This window comes from Rutilus rutilus (assembly GCF_951802725.1).
Source record: "Rutilus rutilus genome assembly, chromosome: 24".
NCBI lineage: Eukaryota > Metazoa > Chordata > Actinopteri > Cypriniformes > Leuciscidae > Rutilus > Rutilus rutilus.
In genome coordinates, this window is record NC_140228.1 from 30,615,874 (window position 1) to 30,635,314 (window position 19,441).

A 19,441-nucleotide genomic window follows, 5' to 3' on the forward strand; every position below is an offset into this window, starting at 1 on the left:
CGTTGAGAAGGAAAGGGAACAGCTGTGGCACGTGCCTCGATCGAAGTGTTTTCCTGCTGTTCAGGGTTCCCTCACGTCCCGGCTAAAGGCCCTCGTCCTAACTGGTCTGGCATAAAGGATACCTACCGGGATATACTTACCTGTGTCTCCTCCTGGCCCGGTCCGTTCGCCACCTGTGTCCCTGTGCTTCGTCCGAGTCCGAGGCAACCGCTCTCTGCGTACTTACCTCTGGGGCAGCATCCGGGACTTGTTCCACTCCCGTCCACGAGTCCGTACCTGGTTCCAGTCTGAATGGGGTCCGTATAGCCACGACTTCCTCTTGAGTCCTGTAAAGAGTACTTACCAGTGATCTACCTAGACGGTGTGGGTTCCCCTCGGATTCCTCTCCAACGAGCTGTAGGGCCGCTACGAACGTTCTCCCCTCTACGGTCCAGGGGGCCATTGAATTCCCTCTGGTGACAAGAAAGAAGATTTTAATTAGGATTTTCAAATTACTGCTCTTAACTTAATAAAGAAAATTGTTATTCCTCTATTCTCTGGTCTGTCTGGTCCTTGGCACGTTCCTCGAGGTGGTACCCGGTTTCCAGGGGTGGGTGCAGTCTGGCTTGGCCCACCCCGACCTGTGACACAATTCCTAATGTACAACCTGCCTGTATGCCTGTATTGCATAGGGATAGGGATACAGTAGAAAAGTTGTTCATATGTTGTTTATATGTTTTTTTAGATTCAGAAGTGATGAATGAAATAACTCAATTGTAAATGTACTCGTGTGTGCTGGCTTCAAGAGGACCGTGATCCTGCGTCAAAACCAGGATGCTGCGTGAGGCACGTCAGATCTGCCGGGCCCGGGTCGAGCTGCTCCACTAAACTCCCAAACGCGTTCACCTCACGGCAGCACATACTCTCCACTGCTGATTCCACTGGGTGGCATAGTCCACACAAACACCTGTCAAACACAGCGATAGGGGCATCGATCTCTCTTTTTCCTTCTGACAATGAGAATCGCTAATTAGTTGTGTTTTAGCACAGACAATATCGCGTCTGTCAGCAGATGCTGGCAACTCCCTCTTATGACGTCATCACCCAGTTACTGTAAAAACATGCTACCTTTTGAAGAAACCCCAATAAATGTTATTTTAACGCATTTTAAGACAGAAATGTTAAAATATATACATATTGAGCACTTTAATTTACACATTAATTGGTTGTGGTGGTTAACCTGCAATTTACAATTTACCCCTGGCCCAAGACCCAAGACCCCTGACCCCAGACACAAGGCCCCAGACCCCAGACCCAAGACCCCTGACCCCAGACCCCTGACCCCTGACACAAGGCACCAGACTCCAGATCCCAGACCCCAGACACAAGGCCCAAGACCCCAGACCCCTGACCCCAGACACAAGGCACCAGACACAAGGCCCAAGACCCCAGACCCCTGACCCCAGACACAAGGCCCCAGACCCAAGACTCCAGACCCCTGACCCCTGACCCCTGACCCCAGACACAAGGCACCAGACCCCAGACACAAGGCACCAGACCCCAGACCCCTGACCCCAGACACAAGGCACCAGACCCCAGACCCCTGACCCCAGATCCCAGACCCCAGACACAAGGCACCAGACCCCAGACACAAGGCCCAAGACCCCTGACCCCAGACTCCAGACCCCAGACACAAGGCACCAGACCCCAGACCCCAGACACAAGGCACCAGACCCCAGACACCAGACACCAGACCCCTGACCCCAGATCCCAGACCCCAGACCCCAGACACAAGGCACCAGACCCCAGACACAAGGCCCAAGACCCAAGACCCCAGACACAAGGCCCCAGGCCCCAGACCCCAGGCCACAGGCCGCAGAACCCAGACCCCAGACCCCAGACCCCTGACCCCTGACCCAAGACCCCAGAACCCAGACACAAGGCACCAGACCCCAGACCCAAGGCACCAGGCCCCAGGCCCCATGCCCCAGGATCCAGGACCCAGGACCCAGAACCCAGAACCCTGACCCCTGACCCCTGACCCAAGACCCCAGACCCCAGACCCCAGACACAAGGCACCAGACCCCAGGCACCATGCCCCAGGACCCAGACCCCTGACCCCAGACTCCAGACACCAGACACCAGACCCCAGACACCTGCAGAACTCATCATCACCCTCATCACCTCCACGATATAAACACACCTCACCCCAGCTCACACGACGTGGACTACTAACCTTGCCTATTTCAACAATCTCCTAGATATCTCCAGTGATCTATCTCCAATATCCTCTCCAGCGTCTCATCTCCATCTTTCCTGCGTTCTCCCTCCAGCGTCCCGTCTCTCCACCGTGTCTCCGTTCTCACCTGTGCCACTTGTGCCATCAACCAGTCTTCTCACCTGTATGAGGAAACATTCACCGCCAGCATCTCGCTCTCCAGAGTATCACTGAACTTCTCTCTTACACTGCTTACGGTTTATCTGCTCATTGTTGTCAATAAAACATTGTGTCAACTTGACCCCAGACACAAGGCCCCAGGCCCCAGACCCCAGACCCCAGACACAAGGCACCAGACCCCAGACCCCAGACACAAGGCATAAGGCACCAGACCCCAGACTCCAGGCTCCAGACCCCAGACCTCAGACACAAGGCACCAGACACAAGGCACCAGACCCCGAGACCCCAGACTCCAGACATAAGGCTCCAGACACCAGACCCCAGAAACAAGGCACAAGGCACCAGACCCCAGACTCCAGACTCCAGACCCCAGACCCCAGACCCCAGACCCCAGACCTCAGACCTCAGACACAAGGCACCAGACCCCAGACACAAGGCACCAGACCCGAGACCCCAGACTCCAGACACAAGGCTCCAGACCCCAGACCCCTGACCCCAGACCCCAGACACAAGGCACCAGACCCCTGACCCCAGACACAAGGCACCAGATCCCAGACCCCTGACCCCAGATCCCAGACCCCAGACACAAGGCACCAGACCCCAGACCCCAGACACAAGGCACCAGACCCCAGATACAAGGCCCAAGACCCCAGACTCCAGACCCCAGACACAAGGCCCCAGGCCCCAGACACCAGACCCCAGGCCACAGGCCACAGGCCACAGGCCCCAGACCCCAGACTCCAGACCCCAGACTCCAGACCCCAGACATCAGACCCCAGACACCTGAAGAACTCATCATCACCCTCATCACCTCCACGATATAAACACACACCTCACCCCAGCTCACACGACGTGGACTACTAACCTTGCCTATTTCAACAATCTCCTAGATATCTCCAGTGATCTATCTCCAATATCCTCTCCAGCGTCTCATCTCCATCTTTCCTGCGTTCTCCCTCCAGCGTCCCGTCTCTCCACCGTGTCTCCGTTCTCACCTGTGCCACTTGTGCCATCCACCAGTCTTCTCACCTCCTCACCGCCAGCATCTCGCTCTCCAGAGTATCACTGAACTTCTCTCTTACACTGCTTACGGTTTATCTGCTCATTGTTGTCAATAAAACATTGTGTCAACTTGACCCCAGACACAAGGCCCCAGGCCCCAGACCCCAGACTCCAGACACCAGACCCCAGACACAAGGCACCAGACCCCAGACTCCAGGCCCCAGACACAAGGCACCAGACCCCAGACACAAGGCACCAGACCCGAGACCCCAGACTCCAGATACAAGGCTCCAGACACCAGACCCCAGGCCCCAGAACCCAGACACCAGACCCCAGGCCCAAGACCCCAGACTCCAGACCCCAGACCCCAGACTCCAGACCCCAGACCCCTGACCCCAGATCCCAGACCCCTGACCCCAGATCCCAGACACCAGACCCCAGACCCCAGACCCCAGAACCCTGATCCCAGACACCAGACACCAGACACCAGACACCAGACCCCAGACCCCTGACCCCAGACCCCAGACACCAGACACCAGACACCAGACCCCAGACACAAGGCACCAGACCCCAGACACAAGGCACCAGACTCCAGACTCCAGACCCCAGACACAAGGCACCAGACTCCAGACCCCAGACACAAGGCACCAGAACCCAGAACCCAGACCCCAGGCCCAAGAACCCTGACCCCAGACACCAGGTCATTGTCCGGTCTCGTTTTCACACGACGTGGACTACTAACCTTGCCTATTCCAACAATCTCCTAGATATCTCCAGTGATCTATCTCCAATATCCTCTCCAGCGTCTCATCTCCATCTTTCCTGCGTTCTCTCTCCAGCGTCCCATCTCTCCACCGTGTCTCTGTTTCCACCTGTGCCACCTGTGCCATCCACCAGTCTTCTCATCTGTATGAGGAAACATTCACCGCCAGCATCTCGCTCTCCAGAGTATCACTGAACTTCTCTCTTACACTGCTTACGGTTTATCTGCTCATTGTTGTCAATAAAACATTGTGTCAACTTGACCCCAGACACAAGGCCCCAGGCCCCAGACCCCAGACTCCAGACACCAGACCCCAGACACAAGGCACAAGGCACCAGACCCCAGACTCCAGGCCCCAGACACAAGGCACCAGACCCCAGACACAAGGCACCAGACCCGAGACCCCAGACTCCAGATACAAGGCTCCAGACACCAGGCCCCAGGCCCCAGAACCCAGACACCAGACCCCAGACCCCAGGCCCAAGACCCCAGACTCCAGACCCCAGACCCCAGATCCCAGATCCCAGACCCCAGACCCCAGAACCCAGAACCCTGATCCCAGACACCAGACACCAGACACCAGACACCAGACCCCAGACCCCAGACCCCAGACACCAGACCCCAGACACAAGGCACCAGACCCCAGACACAAGGCACCAGACCCCAGACACAAGGCACCAGACTCCAGACCCCAGACACAAGGCACCAGAACCCAGAACCCAGAACCCAGACCCCAGGCCCAAGACCCCAGACCCCTGACCCCAGACACCAGGTCATTGTCCGGTCTCGTTTTCACACGACGTGGACTACTAACCTTGCCTATTCCAACAATCTCCTAGATATCTCCAGTGATCTATCTCCAATATCCTCTCCAGCGTCTCATCTCCATCTTTCCTGCGTTCTCTCTCCAGCGTCCCGTCTCTCCACCGTGTCTCCGTTCTCACCTGTGCCACCTGTGCCATCCACCAGTCTTCTCATCTGTATGAGGAAACATTCACCGCCAGCATCTCGCTCTCCAGAGTATCACTGAACTTCTCTCTTACACTGCTTACGGTTTATCTGCTCATTGTTGTCAATAAAACATCGTGTTAACTTCCATCTTCTTCTCCTGAGTCTGCTTCCATAACAGGAAGAAGCATTGAGAAGACTTCACCCTCACACCTCATTCTTTTTCATTTTCCTTTTTCTATTTGTGCCTAAAAACCTTTTCAGTCGGAAACCGACATACAATAATGGTGTTTCTGGGCGGATCAGGGACGGGTTGGACTCTGGCTTCTGACCAAACCAGCTCTGAGATGAAATGGAAACACTGAAACGTGATGAATCATTAAAAACAAGACAAGGTAAAGGTATGTATTTACCCAGGGTCCTCTGGTTCAGAAAAGACACAAAACGAGGGCAAAATTTAAAGAAAGAAATAATAAATTGTATCTTTCATAAAGAAGATGAATCCCACTGTTAATCTTTCAGTTAAGCACATCTATTGTTAATATCATTACTTCCAATAGTGATTCTCATTTCTGTGATACAGTATGACTCTGTATCATAACAGACTGTGATTTATCTGTTGCAGTACAACAACCATGATTTGTGAATATTTATAATGTAAATAATCTATATAAGATGCAGAGCACAAGCTCAGGTCACCATCTTTACTATCTCAACACCTCAATAGAGAAAAAGCAGTTCCTGAGTCAGAACATAATGAGGCATCTGCTGATTTGCATTCATGCTCATTAGACTTTTAAAAGTACTTCAGACATCAGAAAACTAAACACAATAACTGAGCCCTGGAACAGCAAACACACTTGGGCAACTCGTTTAGAAAGCTAGGTTAAGTTTATGCAGAACAGATGCATCTTCAGAGGCTCGGAAACGAACACTTCCACCTCTCGACGCGAGAGTGACGGCTATTCAAACACGAGCTGTCATTAACAAACACAAGCCACACGACACCTGCTTTAATGACACACACAGCCACGGTGTGTGTGACGTTCAGGGTGTGTGTGACGTTCAGGGTGTGTGTGATCTACACCACTGCAACTGATCAGACTAACTCATCTCTTACCAGTGTGATGCATATGATGGTCAAAGATTGTATTTTGTTCATATTTCTGTTCATGCCTGACTGCAAGTTGTTCCACACTGTAAAAAAAAGCTGCTACCTTAAATGTTTAAGTACAATCGGCTTGGATGTTTAAGTCTTTTGACTTAAATTACATTAAACTGACTTGCATAACTTATAAAAAAGTTGAAATTGCTTAACTTATTTTGATGAGTTTTGATGTTGTCATAACTTTTTTGATCATATCATTTTTTATTTGTTTAAAATGTTTATAAATGGATGTAATTAATTATCAAGCATATTTTAGCTATCAAGAAGAGATCATCTTAGTCATCATCAATAAGGATATCATGGCAAATACAACCTTCTTTGTTACTGTTTATGAAAGACAGGTTTGCATATATTCAGTTATACACAAACCTCTACATAAATTCCCCTCAGAGAAACTGATAAAGCCCTGATATTCTCAGTTCTTTCAGTGATAGGCCGTTCCCGAACACCCGACTCCGTCCACATTTATATGAATATGTGCTGCACTTTCCTCTCAGTAACTGAATAAACACAGTAAAACTGAGAGAACAGCGGTTCAGAAAGCATCAGATCACAGAGATGTGGATGTTTGATCAGATCTGAGATTCAGATCTTCAGTCATGTTTATTTATACAGCGTTAATGTGATTTAATGTCATTTATACAGCACTTTATACAATAGATGCTTTAAAACAGCAGCTTTACAGAATTAAACATGAACAACAGTGTCAGAGTCTCTTTCAGCTTCAGTTTCTCTCAGTGTGTTCATGTTTTTACTCACGACCGACTGAACAGATTTACACCTCAAAGAAGGCGGAGCCTCAGAGCCACACCCACCTATTACATCATCACCACTAGGGTTGGGTATTGGTTGGGTTTTATCTGATACCAGTACCTACTCTGTATTTTTTAAACGGTTCCGGTTCTTAAACGGTACTTAAGAAAACGAAACCGCACACACTTTATCAAAAAAATAATACCTGTGTCTGTGTGTGTGTGTGTGTGTGTGTCCGTGTCCAAACTGGACACAATATTAACTTAAATCTTTAAAGATTTTCTGATTTCTGATTAAATGAAAAATTGCGCCGTTTAATAGGCTACTGATGTACTGATGTAGCCTAAAACACTTAGGCTAAGTTAAGATCAAAATTTTGTCTTCTCATATTATGACTTTTACTTTAAAGCAGAGAAATATCTGACACTGAGCAGAAATATTTAACACACACAGTATAGCCTCATATAAATATACTTGATATACTTAATACTTGATATGCAAGATTTGCAGTTGGCATTAAAATACTAGACTTACCATGTCCACCTCGACACTGGCAGCTGAACTTGAACTTTCGTCAGGCGTGTCAGAGGTTTAGGGTTCTAATCCGCATTCGTACAGGTTTAAAAAAAAAAAAATTTAACCGATTATGCTCATCAGTGGTTGTATATCAAGCAGGGACACGTTTGTGTGCATTATATTTTGATTTCACCAGAACGATAGAGAGTCTCTGCAACGTATTGAAGTGTGCGTCCGAGTAAAGACGGTGTGGTGTGCGCGAGCCACAAGAGAAAACTGTATCAGCGCCACTGATCACAACAGCAACGAGCACTTTGATCACTTGATTTAAAAAACACATTTCAGCGCTAGATCGTCTCTTATTTAACAAATGAATGAAATGAACTAACCCTGGTTAACTGGAGATATTTTATTATTGGAACATTCGTGCCGCGAGATGTTTTATAGGAGGCGGTAAAAAAAGTCAGGCACCGAAATCAGGCACCGAAAGGTTCGTTCTTATTCGGTCTCGTTACTACCGTTTACGTCGGAACCGGTTCTCTGTTGGAACCGGGTTTCGGTACCCAACCCTAATCACCACACAGACCAATGGGAGCTCAGAGGCGTTTATCAGTTCACTTTGACAAACTGTTTCAAATTCCAGAAATGACCTCCAAACAAACTCTATTTTCACCAGTTCCTTCTCCGACTGCGCTTGAAGTCTATGAGGGTCTCGAGGCAGAGCTCGTCAGTCAGTTCAGCTCCGACCACACACCAGTGGATCTCTGTGGTAAACTGGTAAACACCAGTGGATCTCTGTGGATCTCTGTGGTGAACTGGTAAACACCAGCGGATCTCTGTGGATCTCTGTGGTGAACTGGTGAACTGGGGCCCGTTCTTCGTACGTTGCTTAAAACATGCGAGATCAAATTACACATCCAAGATGATATCATCGTGCTAATCATGATCTGGCTAATTAGGTTCTTCGAACACACCTGCCGGATATGATTAGTATAGCTGGATTGAGTTATCTGAGATAATTGCGCGTTCATGCGCTGGTTTAAAAGGGGATATGTATCGATAGTAGAAACATTGATCAGCAACGCTGCTATTGGCTGCTCAGCGTGGCCAAAGAGCGCGCTCAGGTTTTCTCCTCAGCAGAGCAAGAACTAATAGTCGAAGTTTATTCGGAATTTTAATGTTTAATCAAAACGCCAGGGAACACCTCAAAGTCTGCAAAAGCCAGGAGCAACATGACATCATGACTTTGCGTAAACATACACGCCACTTACAAGTCAAGTGGCGTGTTATCTATATGCGTTTTGAGCTATCCGCGTGTATGTCCACGCCGTCATCTTCCGCGTGTATGTCTACACCGTTACATGTCCGAGTGATTCTGCGTGTATGTCTACGCCGTTACATGTCCGAGTGATTCTGCGTGTATGTCTACGCCGTTACATGTCCGAGTGATTCTGCGTGTATGTCTACGCCGTTACATGTCCGAGTGATTCTGCGTGTATGTCTACGCCGTTACATGTCCGAGTGATTCTGCGTGTATGTCTACGCCGTTACATGTCCGAGTGATTCTGCGTGTATGTCTACGCCGTTACATGTCCGAGTGATTCTGCGTGTATGTCTACGCCGTTACATGTCCGAGTGATTCTGCGTGTATGTCTACGCCGTTAAATGTCCGAGCGAAACGAAGCAAAATGTAAATCTACATCTGGGGAGCGATATTTTTTTACTAGGATGGTAGGGGAAGACTCATAAATGGTATTAACCCCAGTGACGGGTAGGTTTAGGGACGGGGTTGGGGTAAGTCATATATATTTATATAGAGAGTAATGTAACGTTAAGTCAACGGCGTTGATAAACACGCTGAAAAGCGATTATGCGTGTTGATAGCACACCAAAAATGGAAATACGTATTGGCGTGTCATACATACGCCATTTCATGAGATCAGTCTGCCAGGAGAGAGGGCTGGCAAAAAGTAGCAGACAATTTAAATCCGTTAGAAGTGCCCATGTTAGATGTTTTTATCACTTAATAGTCTATATTTTTGTATTTTAATAATTGCATAATTACTTTGTTCATTGTAATGTCAGAGTCATCACACTAGAACATGGGAACTAATAAAAGTGAAGTACAAAAATATTCTACATAATGGTAATTTTTAGTTATATTATAGTCTCTTCTATAAAAGGCTCTGTTAAATAAATGGTGTTCTGTTTATAAAAGCAACCAAGAAAAAGGCTGAGAAAAAGAAGAAAAGATCTTACTCTCCTACACTGTAAAATACTTTTTGCTGCATTAAATTAAGGCCGTATAGTCATTTCAACTGTTAAATCTTGAGTAATGATGAATTGCTTTGACTTGTGAAAGTGAAAACTGCTAAATTTATGTTAATGTAAAAAAAATTTGCCATGAGTTATTGGTCACGTTTCCTGAGTGTAGTTCATTGTAATGACATTGTGTTTTCCTCTTTTGTGCACTTTTACATAATACACCAACACTTGTATCTGTTCCCAAGAAAGTGGAGCTGAAATATGTGCAGTAAGTGGACATTTCTAACTTTCCAAAGGAAAGAAAGTATAAGACTTTGTAATGTCCATTTGTTTCCATTGCACTGGACAGTGAATAAACCCTCTCAGATGACTGTCATATGGAGGAACTAGCCTACCTGCAAGTGCATTAATAACTTTACTTCATTTATACTTGTATGCTTTATGGCTGCAATATAAGTTGCAGGATTCCACATCTACAGAAAGGCCTACAGAAGAGTCTGCACAGACAGAGGACACATAGGCCTACAGGTGGGCAGTGTAGAGCCAACTTATCCTTTTTATTTGTTGCATGAGGCATGTGTCTAATATCACTTGACCACTGGCTTTTCTTTACAAAGAACAACTGAAATAAAACTCAAGGAACTAAGCATATTTGTCTTTTATTAAACATTTAAAGGACAAGTTCTGTATTTTACACTTAAAGCCCTGTTTACAGATCGTATCTGATGAAATAGAACGGTTAAGCTTAAAATTTGGACACATGCTGCTGTCCCGAGAATTTTAGGTTTATTTCGCTTTCCCCCCCACCCCCACAATGGATGTATAGGTGCACTGGAACATTCCTTCCTAAAACACATTAAACTTTCGTTTACAAAGACGTGAAACTCACAGAGTGGTCAGGGGTGTTCACTGATATATGCTCACTCAAAAATCACTGAAAAAGATGCATTCCAACAGGTGTTTTACCATTAGTTGTAAAACTGTGGACCTATTTTTCCAAACGTCTCACACCCGTAGATTCTTCCGTTGAGAGCTTGAATAATAGACACTCCGGCCCAGTTGGTGGCGATAATGCACCTTTGCCAATTGCAAGCAAACCACTGGCATTTCATTGAATACACAGAAGAAGCAGAAGAAGAAGCGGCGGACCACACAGCTCTTTCAATACAACTCAATGGAGTTGGACAAAAACTACGATAAAACCTGTTGGAATGCATCTTTTTCAGTGATTTTTGAGTGAGCATATCAGTGAACACCCCTGACCACTCGGTGAGTTTCACGTCTTTGTAAACGAAAGTTTAATGTGTTTTAGGAAGGAATGTTCCAGTGCACCTATACACCCATTGTGGGGGTGGGGGGGAAAGCGAAATAAACCTAAAATTCTCGGGACAGCAGCATTTGTCCAAAATTTAATCTTAACCGTTCTATTTCATCAGATATGATCTGTAAACAGGGCTTTAAGTGTAAAATACCGAACTTGTCCTTTAATGAAAAGTTTTTTTTTTTTTTTTTTTGCCAATGTTGTGTAATATGACACATGCAGCAATGTCACAGGCCTGTGCAACCCTCAGACTTTTCAGACATTCAGAAATCTTCCCTTTAGTTAGCCAAAGTTCATTTCATTGTGTGCCCTTGTCCTGGAGCTGCATTGTAACTGGTTTGGGTCAGGGAATGGGGTCATAAAACACCTGTCTGCAGGAACATGTCATAATCACCTATGAAAAAATGCAGTTCTGTTAGGATCAGCATAAGTGTATGTAATACAGTGAACTTGATATTTAATTGTGGAACTTTCCTTACCACTTTCACATACTGTGCATAAGTGTTAATCTCTGAAAATGCTGAAGTCATGCACAGATCCTGGCCATTTTGCTTTCACATTTGTGATATGGAAGATTTTAGTCAACTGCCTTTTTTTATTTGATATAATATTACTAATCTGGAATATTAAGAATCACAATAGTAACTGGGCTGCACATTTACATTGTGAACCCCCTTTCTGTTCACATAATCCCCTTCATTGAGGCCTTGATGGCAGTCTATGGTCTAGCCTATAGTCTATGGTACCAACACTGGTGCTGAAGGAGCTGAAGAGTCTCTCAGGTGTCTTTGGACATTGTCATGTCTGAGTGAAACAGAATATGGACGTACAGGTTCAAAAGCAAACCGATTATTTCACTGTATTAATAGTGTTTAGTCAAATCGAACACACCAGTTGAGCTCTGTGGTAAACTGGTAAACCGAACACACCAGTTGAGCTCTGTGTTAAACTGGTAAACCGAACACACCAGTTGAGCTCTGTGGTAAACTGGTAAACCGAACACACCAGTTGAGCTCTGTGGTAAACTGGTAAACCGAACACACCAGTTGAGCTCTGGTAAACTGGTAAACCGAACACACCAGTTGAGCTCTGTGGTAAACTGGTAAACCGAACACACCAGTTGAGCTCTGTGGTAAACTGGTAAACCGAACACACCAGTTGAGCTCTGTGGTAAACTGGTAAACCGAACACACCAGTTGAGCTCTGTGGTAAACTGGTAAACCGAACACACCAGTTGAGCTCTGTGGTAAACTGGTAAACCGAACACACACCAGTTGAGCTCTGTGGTAAACTGGTAAACCGAACACACCAGTTGAGCTATGGAAGTGAAATCTGTTATTTTCTCCTCAGAGGACTTGGTTTTTAATGATATCATTATGGGAGTACAAATATAAGAATCTCTTTAGGACTTGCCATAACATCACATTAAAAACTAAAGCGATGTACATTAATTGTATTTTCCATTCAAGGTGAAGATGAGGACATCAGATGAATGATTGTGTAAAGCTTCGTTTCTCTCAGGTTTCAGCAGTTCCTGATCTCCATATTGGTGTATAGTTACACAAGCTTCTCTCAGTGATGAGTGTCTCGCCTCAGACTGAAGTTATGGCCAGTGTTTGTGTGGCTTATCCTCAACCGTCTCTGTTTTCTCCCGGGACCGATGTCATTAGACACAGGTGGAGGATCACGACAGCGCTGGGATTCATGTAACGGTGGTTATGAAACATCTGTCTTGTGCCTCTGCGGAAATAAATCAAAATCCCTCAATAACATCTTTATCATCTTTAATCAGGAGATGCAATATACACCTTTTTGATGATGCATATCCCAGCAGATGAGCCCAGAATATGAAGACAATACGATAACTTTCTCTGGAACTTTCTATGGGAAACTGCTTAGCGAAACTGTTGAGTTCATATTCTGGGTTCACCTGCTTTCTAGTCTGCTTTCAAAACTAGTATGTTTTATTAATAAGGTGTTTACTGAATTTGGTCTTATAATATCACTTTCTTATAACACTAGTAGCCATTTTTATCAATTCTGGTAAAAGTGACAGGAGGTCAGCGGAGGAAAGCTGTTTTTCCTCCAGGTCGTTCCTATAACATCATGTGAAAACTATCAACATGTACAATAACTAAAAATCCCATTCATTTTCTCCATAGAGGAATGTTTAAGATTTCTGTACAAACCTGTAAGATCAGAGGTTATTAATCGGTTATCTGCTTCTGTTCAGGTCCACGCAATACTTTACTGTTGCTTCATATCAAGAATGTTGAAAACCCAAAAGGAAAGCACAGGGACAGTGAGTCACAGTTGTGCTGAATAGAGGCTTATTGTGTAAAAAGCTTCAGAAAAACATCTTCAGAACAACAATGACAATATCAGTATTAATAGAGGAATCTTGCCATGGTGCGTCACTAGATGTTCCCATAGAGGAAAAAGAAAAGCGAGGACAGCTGACAAAACAAACAAGTCTGTGTAAACACATTATAAATGTTAGAAATGTATGGATGAAAACATGTTACAAATACTGTGAACTCTGTAATACTGAACTGTGGAGTTTAACATGAGATTGGCAGAAACTGTGTGTTATGTCCCCTTTAAAAACTGATTTATTGCAATATTGCATTGCAAATGTCCTGGAGAAATCCTGGAAAATGATTGCTGAAAAAGAGTGGGAACTCTGGTTTTGTGTCTTTGAAAGTTACATATTAATACTTGCGTGTTGATAACGAGACCAGGCTGGCCGTTCATACTTCCATCTGTTAATTATAAGACCTGATCCAGAACCGTTTCTGCAGCTTCGCTTCCCACATTAGCACTCACATCTGCTGTTCTTACGTTTATCAGGAGAGTCTGCTGAACAAACGCTTCTCTGGATGGTGTTTCTATGTAATAAAGAAGCAGAAAGCGTGATTAAAGCGCTTCGACGCTGCTCTCTTGCTAATTACATGGCAACAAATGAGCTGCCAATCACTTGAATGCATTGTTTGTGCTTATCAGAAGGACCCATCAAGTCGAGCCAATTAAAAGTCTGGAACGAGACAGGCGGTGGCGGGAACATGTCCTCCCCCTTTACTTAATTCATGATTGCTAATTAAAAGAAAACTGTTTGTTGTGCTGGAAAATCTACCAGGAAGGTTGGATGAAATTACCCTTTTTCTTATTAGATAGTGAATAGTTTTTTTTTTCTTTATGCTGTTTAATTTTGAGACAATATGAACAAAAAACGTTTTGGGACATTGAGTGGCAGCAATGAACTTAATCAATGGAACTGAAGGACTATTTTAATCTAGGATTTTAATCATTTGAGTTTTTTTCATTTTTAACATAGAGAATCCAGAAGCATGAAAAGGAAATATGAGCAGTGTCCGACGAACTGTTGCTCCCGGCCGGATGTAGACGATCCTGAAACAGCGTCATCAGATCAACATCTGAACCGGTCTTCCCTCAGCTTTTGTGACACTGATGTTGCAGATTAGAATTAATAGCTTGTAATTGTTTGCATTTTGTTTTGGATAAAAGCAAATGCTGAATGTAGATGGACCATATATATTTTTTGCTAAATCTAAAAACTTAAAAGATTTGGTGATCATTTGCTCGCCCTTGTGTTCTTCAAATCCCTGACTCTCTTTCTTTGATGAATGAAACATGATGAAGTACAGTCGAGTCTGTGAGGTCGAGTCTCGCGCTCCATTAGTGCTCTCTGCTATCGATGGCCTAATTAAACCCGGCCGGCCTGAAGTGGGGCTCATCTTTAATGGCAGGAAATTGATAGTCCACATTAATTTCCACTGTCTCGTGTGTGTGTGTGTGTGTGTGTGTGTGTGTCGTCTCGGCTCTATCATGATTTCTGCTCAGATCCAGATCCATCACCAACACTAATGATCATGATGTTATATATGCTATAGACTTTAAAACCACAGAAATTGTACCTGCTCAATCTAAGATCTGATTCAAGTGCACAAATGCATTTTTATTTCACTGTTTTGAAAATCAGTGTAATGCTTATTCTTCATCTAGATTGTCTCTTGTGTTTATACACCTTTTTTCTTTTCCAGAAAATTTTCTCCATCTGTTTTTCTAAACTCAAACATGTTCCAGGCTAAAAAGATAAAGTCATTTTCCTCTTAAACAGGCTAAATGAGACCGTTATGTGATTCTCTCTGTCTTAGCCGGACTGAAAGAGAACTCCAGCTCTTCTGCTGGGGAATCAGTGATGAGATGAGTTCAGATGTGTCTGAACCGAGGAGGAGCGGGTCGACTCCGAGAGCCAAGCGTTCGCTCTCCGTCTCCAGGACTTCTCGCTCTCTGCTGTTTTCTCATTTATAACCTGTAAGTCAGTCAGAATATGAAGAGTCTGAGAGTATGCAGAGGATTTATTGATTGGTTTCTCCTGCAGATTTTGTGGCTTCCGACAGTGTCATTCATCAAATTTGGCCTCGATGTTCTTTTGTAACGCAAACGTATGTTCAGATGGAAGGGTGTTTGTTGAAGAGCTCTTGATGGCAGATAGATGGATGGTTAACAGTCATATTCTGAGCCGAACGGCTGAATTATGAGCTCTGGAAGGAAAGAGTGTTGTGCGTTTCTTTAACAGAGCTGATCTTTCCAATCTCAGTTTAATGTTGTGTTAGAAGTCATCTATCAAATGAGTCAGGAAACATCATGCTTTACTAGATTCTCCGAAAATCCTGAGGGTATAAAAAATGTGTTTCATGCCATATTCAGTACAGTGTATATATATATGCAATACTTCCTGAAGATATCACACATAGAAAACATCCGATGCACTGATGGGGGCGAGGGCAAACAAGTAAAGTATATCAGGATAGTTCTTTCTCTTCCAAACAACAGGTAAACTGAATGATCAGGATCGCAGGTTCAGCGGTTCATAAAGACCGTTTTACTCAGAGAGAGATTTATTCGTCAGGGAATAATGACCTAATAACTGAATTGTCTTACACACAGTTACAGTTAGTTAGTCTAAGCCATGCATTCATTTCTAACCAAATCTGCAAATTTGAACAACCAAATTAGCCAGAAGTCATTGATCACGATTAGAAGATCAGGAATCTGTCAAATCACCTCAGATGTATTAAGCGAGGTAAGAAGAACGGTCTCAAAACTCAGGAGGAAGATTGTAGACAAAACAAAACAAGGTTCAGAGTCAGCAGTTCAGGTGAAATAACAAACTCAGTCACTTAGCTTATCCAGAAACACAAGATATTCAAAAATACAAGGAACAAAGAGCAGGAAAATCCTTCAGGGTGATCAAAGAAGGAGAGTCGCTGTATCTTCCAGCGCTAAAAGACTGAGAGTCCAAACGAGTGTGTGTGTGAGTCCTGGTGTGTGTGAGTCCTTCTGTGTGTGAGTCCTGGTGTGTGTGAGTCCTTCTGTGTGTGAGTCCTGGTGTGTGTGAGTCCTTCTGTGTGTGAGTCCTGGTGTGTGTGAGTCCAGGTGTGTTTGAGTCCAGGTGTGTGTGAGTCCAGGCGTGTGTGAGTCCAGGCGTGTGTGAGTCCTTCTGTGTGTGAGTCCTGGTGTGTGTGAGTCCAGGTGTGTTTGAGTCCAGGTGTGTGTGAGTCCAGGCGTGTGTGAGTCCTTCTGTGTGTGAGTCCTGGTGTGTGTGAGTCCAGGCGTGTGTGAGTCCAGGTGTGTGTGAGTCCAGGCGTGTGTGAGTCCAGGTGTGTTTGAGTCCAGGCGTGTGTGAGTCCAGGTGTGTTTGAGTCCAGGTGTGTGTGAGTCCAGGCGTGTGTGAGTCCAGGCGTGTGTGAGTCCTTCTGTGTGTGAGTCCTGGTGTGTGTGAGTCCAGGTGTGTTTGAGTCCAGGCGTGTGTGAGTCCAGGTGTGTTTGAGTCCTGGTGTGTGTGAGTCCAGGCGTGTGTGAGTCCTTCTGTGTGTGAGTCCTGGTGTGTTTGAGTCCAGGTGTGTGTGAGTCCAGGTGTGTTTGAGTCCAGGCGTGTGTGAGTCCAGGCGTGTGTGAGTCCAGGCGTGTGTGAGTCCTTCTGTGTGTGAGTCCTGGTGTGTGTGAGTCCAGGTGTGTTTGAGTCCAGGCGTGTGTGAGTCCAGGTGTGTTTGAGTCCAGGTGTGTGTGAGTCCAGGCGTGTGTGAGTCCAGGCGTGTGTGAGTCCAGGTGTGTTTGAGTCCAGGCGTGTGTGAGTCCAGGTGTGTGTGAGTCCTGGTGTGTGTGAGTCCTGGTGTGTGTGAGTCCTGGTGTGTGTGAGTCCAGGTGTGTTTGAGTCCAGGCGTGTGTGAGTCCAGGTGTGTTTGAGTCCAGGTGTGTGTGAGTCCAGGCGTGTGTGAGTCCAGGCGTGTGTGAGTCCTTCTGTGTGTGAGTCCTGGTGTGTGTGAGTCCAGGTGTGTTTGAGTCCAGGCGTGTGTGAGTCCAGGCGTGTGTGAGTCCAGGCGTGTGTGAGTCCAGGCGTGTGTGAGTCCAGGTGTGTGTGAGTCCAGGTGTGTGTGAGTCCAGGCGTGTGTGAGTCCAGGCGTGTGTGAGTCCAGGCGTGTGTGAGTCCTTCTGTGTGTGAGTCCTGGTGTGTGTGAGTCCAGGTGTGTGTGAGTCCTGGTGTGTGTGAGTCCTGGTGTGTGTGAGTCCTGGTGTGTGTGAGTCCTTCTGTGTGTGAGTCCTGGTGTGTGTGAGTCCTTCTGTGTGTGAGTCCTGGTGTGTGTGAGTCCTTCTGTGTGTGAGTCCTGGTGTGTGTGAGTCCAGGTGTGTTTGAGTCCAGGTGTGTGTGAGTCCAGGCGTGTGTGAGTCCAGGCGTGTGTGAGTCCTTCTGTGTGTGAGTCCAGGTGTGTGTGAGTCCTGGTGTGTGTGAGTCCAGGTGTGTGTGAGTCCTGGTGTGTGTGAGTCCAGGTGTGTGTGAGTCCTGGTGTGTGTGAGTCCTGGTGTGTGTGAGTCCTGGTGTGTGTGAGTCCTTCTGTGTGTGAGTCCTGGTGTGTGTGAGTCCAGGTGTGTGTGAGTCCTGGTGTGTGTAAGTCCAGGTGTGTGTGAGTCCAGGCGTGTGTGAGAGTCCAGGCGTGTGTGAGTCCAGGCGTGTGTGAGTCCTGGTGTGTGTGAGTCCAGGTGTGTGTGAGTCCTGGTGTGTGTGAGTCCTGGTGTGTGTGAGTCCTGGTGTGTGTGAGTCCTTCTGTGTGTGAGTCCTGGTGTGTGTGAGTCCTTCTGTGTGTGAGTCCTGGTGTGTGTGAGTCCTTCTGTGTGTGAGTCCTGGTGTGTGTGAGTCCAGGTGTGTTTGAGTCCAGGTGTGTGTGAGTCCAGGCGTGTGTGAGTCCAGGCGTGTGTGAGTCCTTCTGTGTGTGAGTCCTGGTGTGTGTGAGTCCAGGTGTGTTTGAGTCCAGGTGTGTGTGAGTCCAGGCGTGTGTGAGTCCTTCTGTGTGTGAGTCCTGGTGTGTGTGAGTCCAGGCGTGTGTGAGTCCAGGTGTGTGTGAGTCCAGGCGTGTGTGAGTCCAGGTGTGTTTGAGTCCAGGCGTGTGTGAGTCCAGGTGTGTTTGAGTCCAGGTGTGTGTGAGTCCAGGTGTGTGTGAGTCCAGGCGTGTGTGAGTCCAGGCGTGTGTGAGTCCTTCTGTGTGTGAGTCCTGGTGTGTGTGAGTCCAGGTGTGTTTGAGTCCAGGCGTGTGTGAGTCCAGGTGTGTTTGAGTCCTGGTGTGTGTGAGTCCAGGCGTGTGTGAGTCCTTCTGTGTGTGAGTCCTGGTGTGTTTGAGTCCAGGTGTGTGTGAGTCCAGGTGTGTTTGAGTCCAGGTGTGTGTGAGTCCAGGCGTGTGTGAGTCCAGGCGTGTGTGAGTCCTTCTGTGTGTGAGTCCTGGTGTGTGTGAGTCCAGGTGTGTTTGAGTCCAGGCGTGTGTGAGTCCAGGTGTGTTTGAGTCCAGGTGTGTGTGAGTCCAGGCGTGTGTGAGTCCAGGCGTGTGTGAGTCCAGGTGTGTTTGAGTCCAGGCGTGTGTGAGTCCAGGTGTGTGTGAGTCCTGGTGTGTGTGAGTCCTGGGGCCCTATCTTGCACCCAGCGCAATTGACTTTGTACACCGACGCATGTTTCATTCCTATTTTGCACCCGCGCAAAGCGCGCTTTTCCCTCCACAGAAGCACGTCGCTAAACTAGGGAATGAACTTGCGCTCTCTGGGCGGTTCAGCGCAAAAAAGGAGGCGTGTTTTGGCGCAAACGTTCCCTGGTGCTATTTTACTGTTCCATAAAACAATTGCGCCACTGGCCAGAAAAAACCTAGTCTAAAGTCAGTGGCGCGTTGCGCGTTGTTCATTATGCTATTTTAAGGGCGCATGCTTGACCATAATGTATAGAGTGCACAAACGCTCATACACTGTGATTCTCTAATCTACACA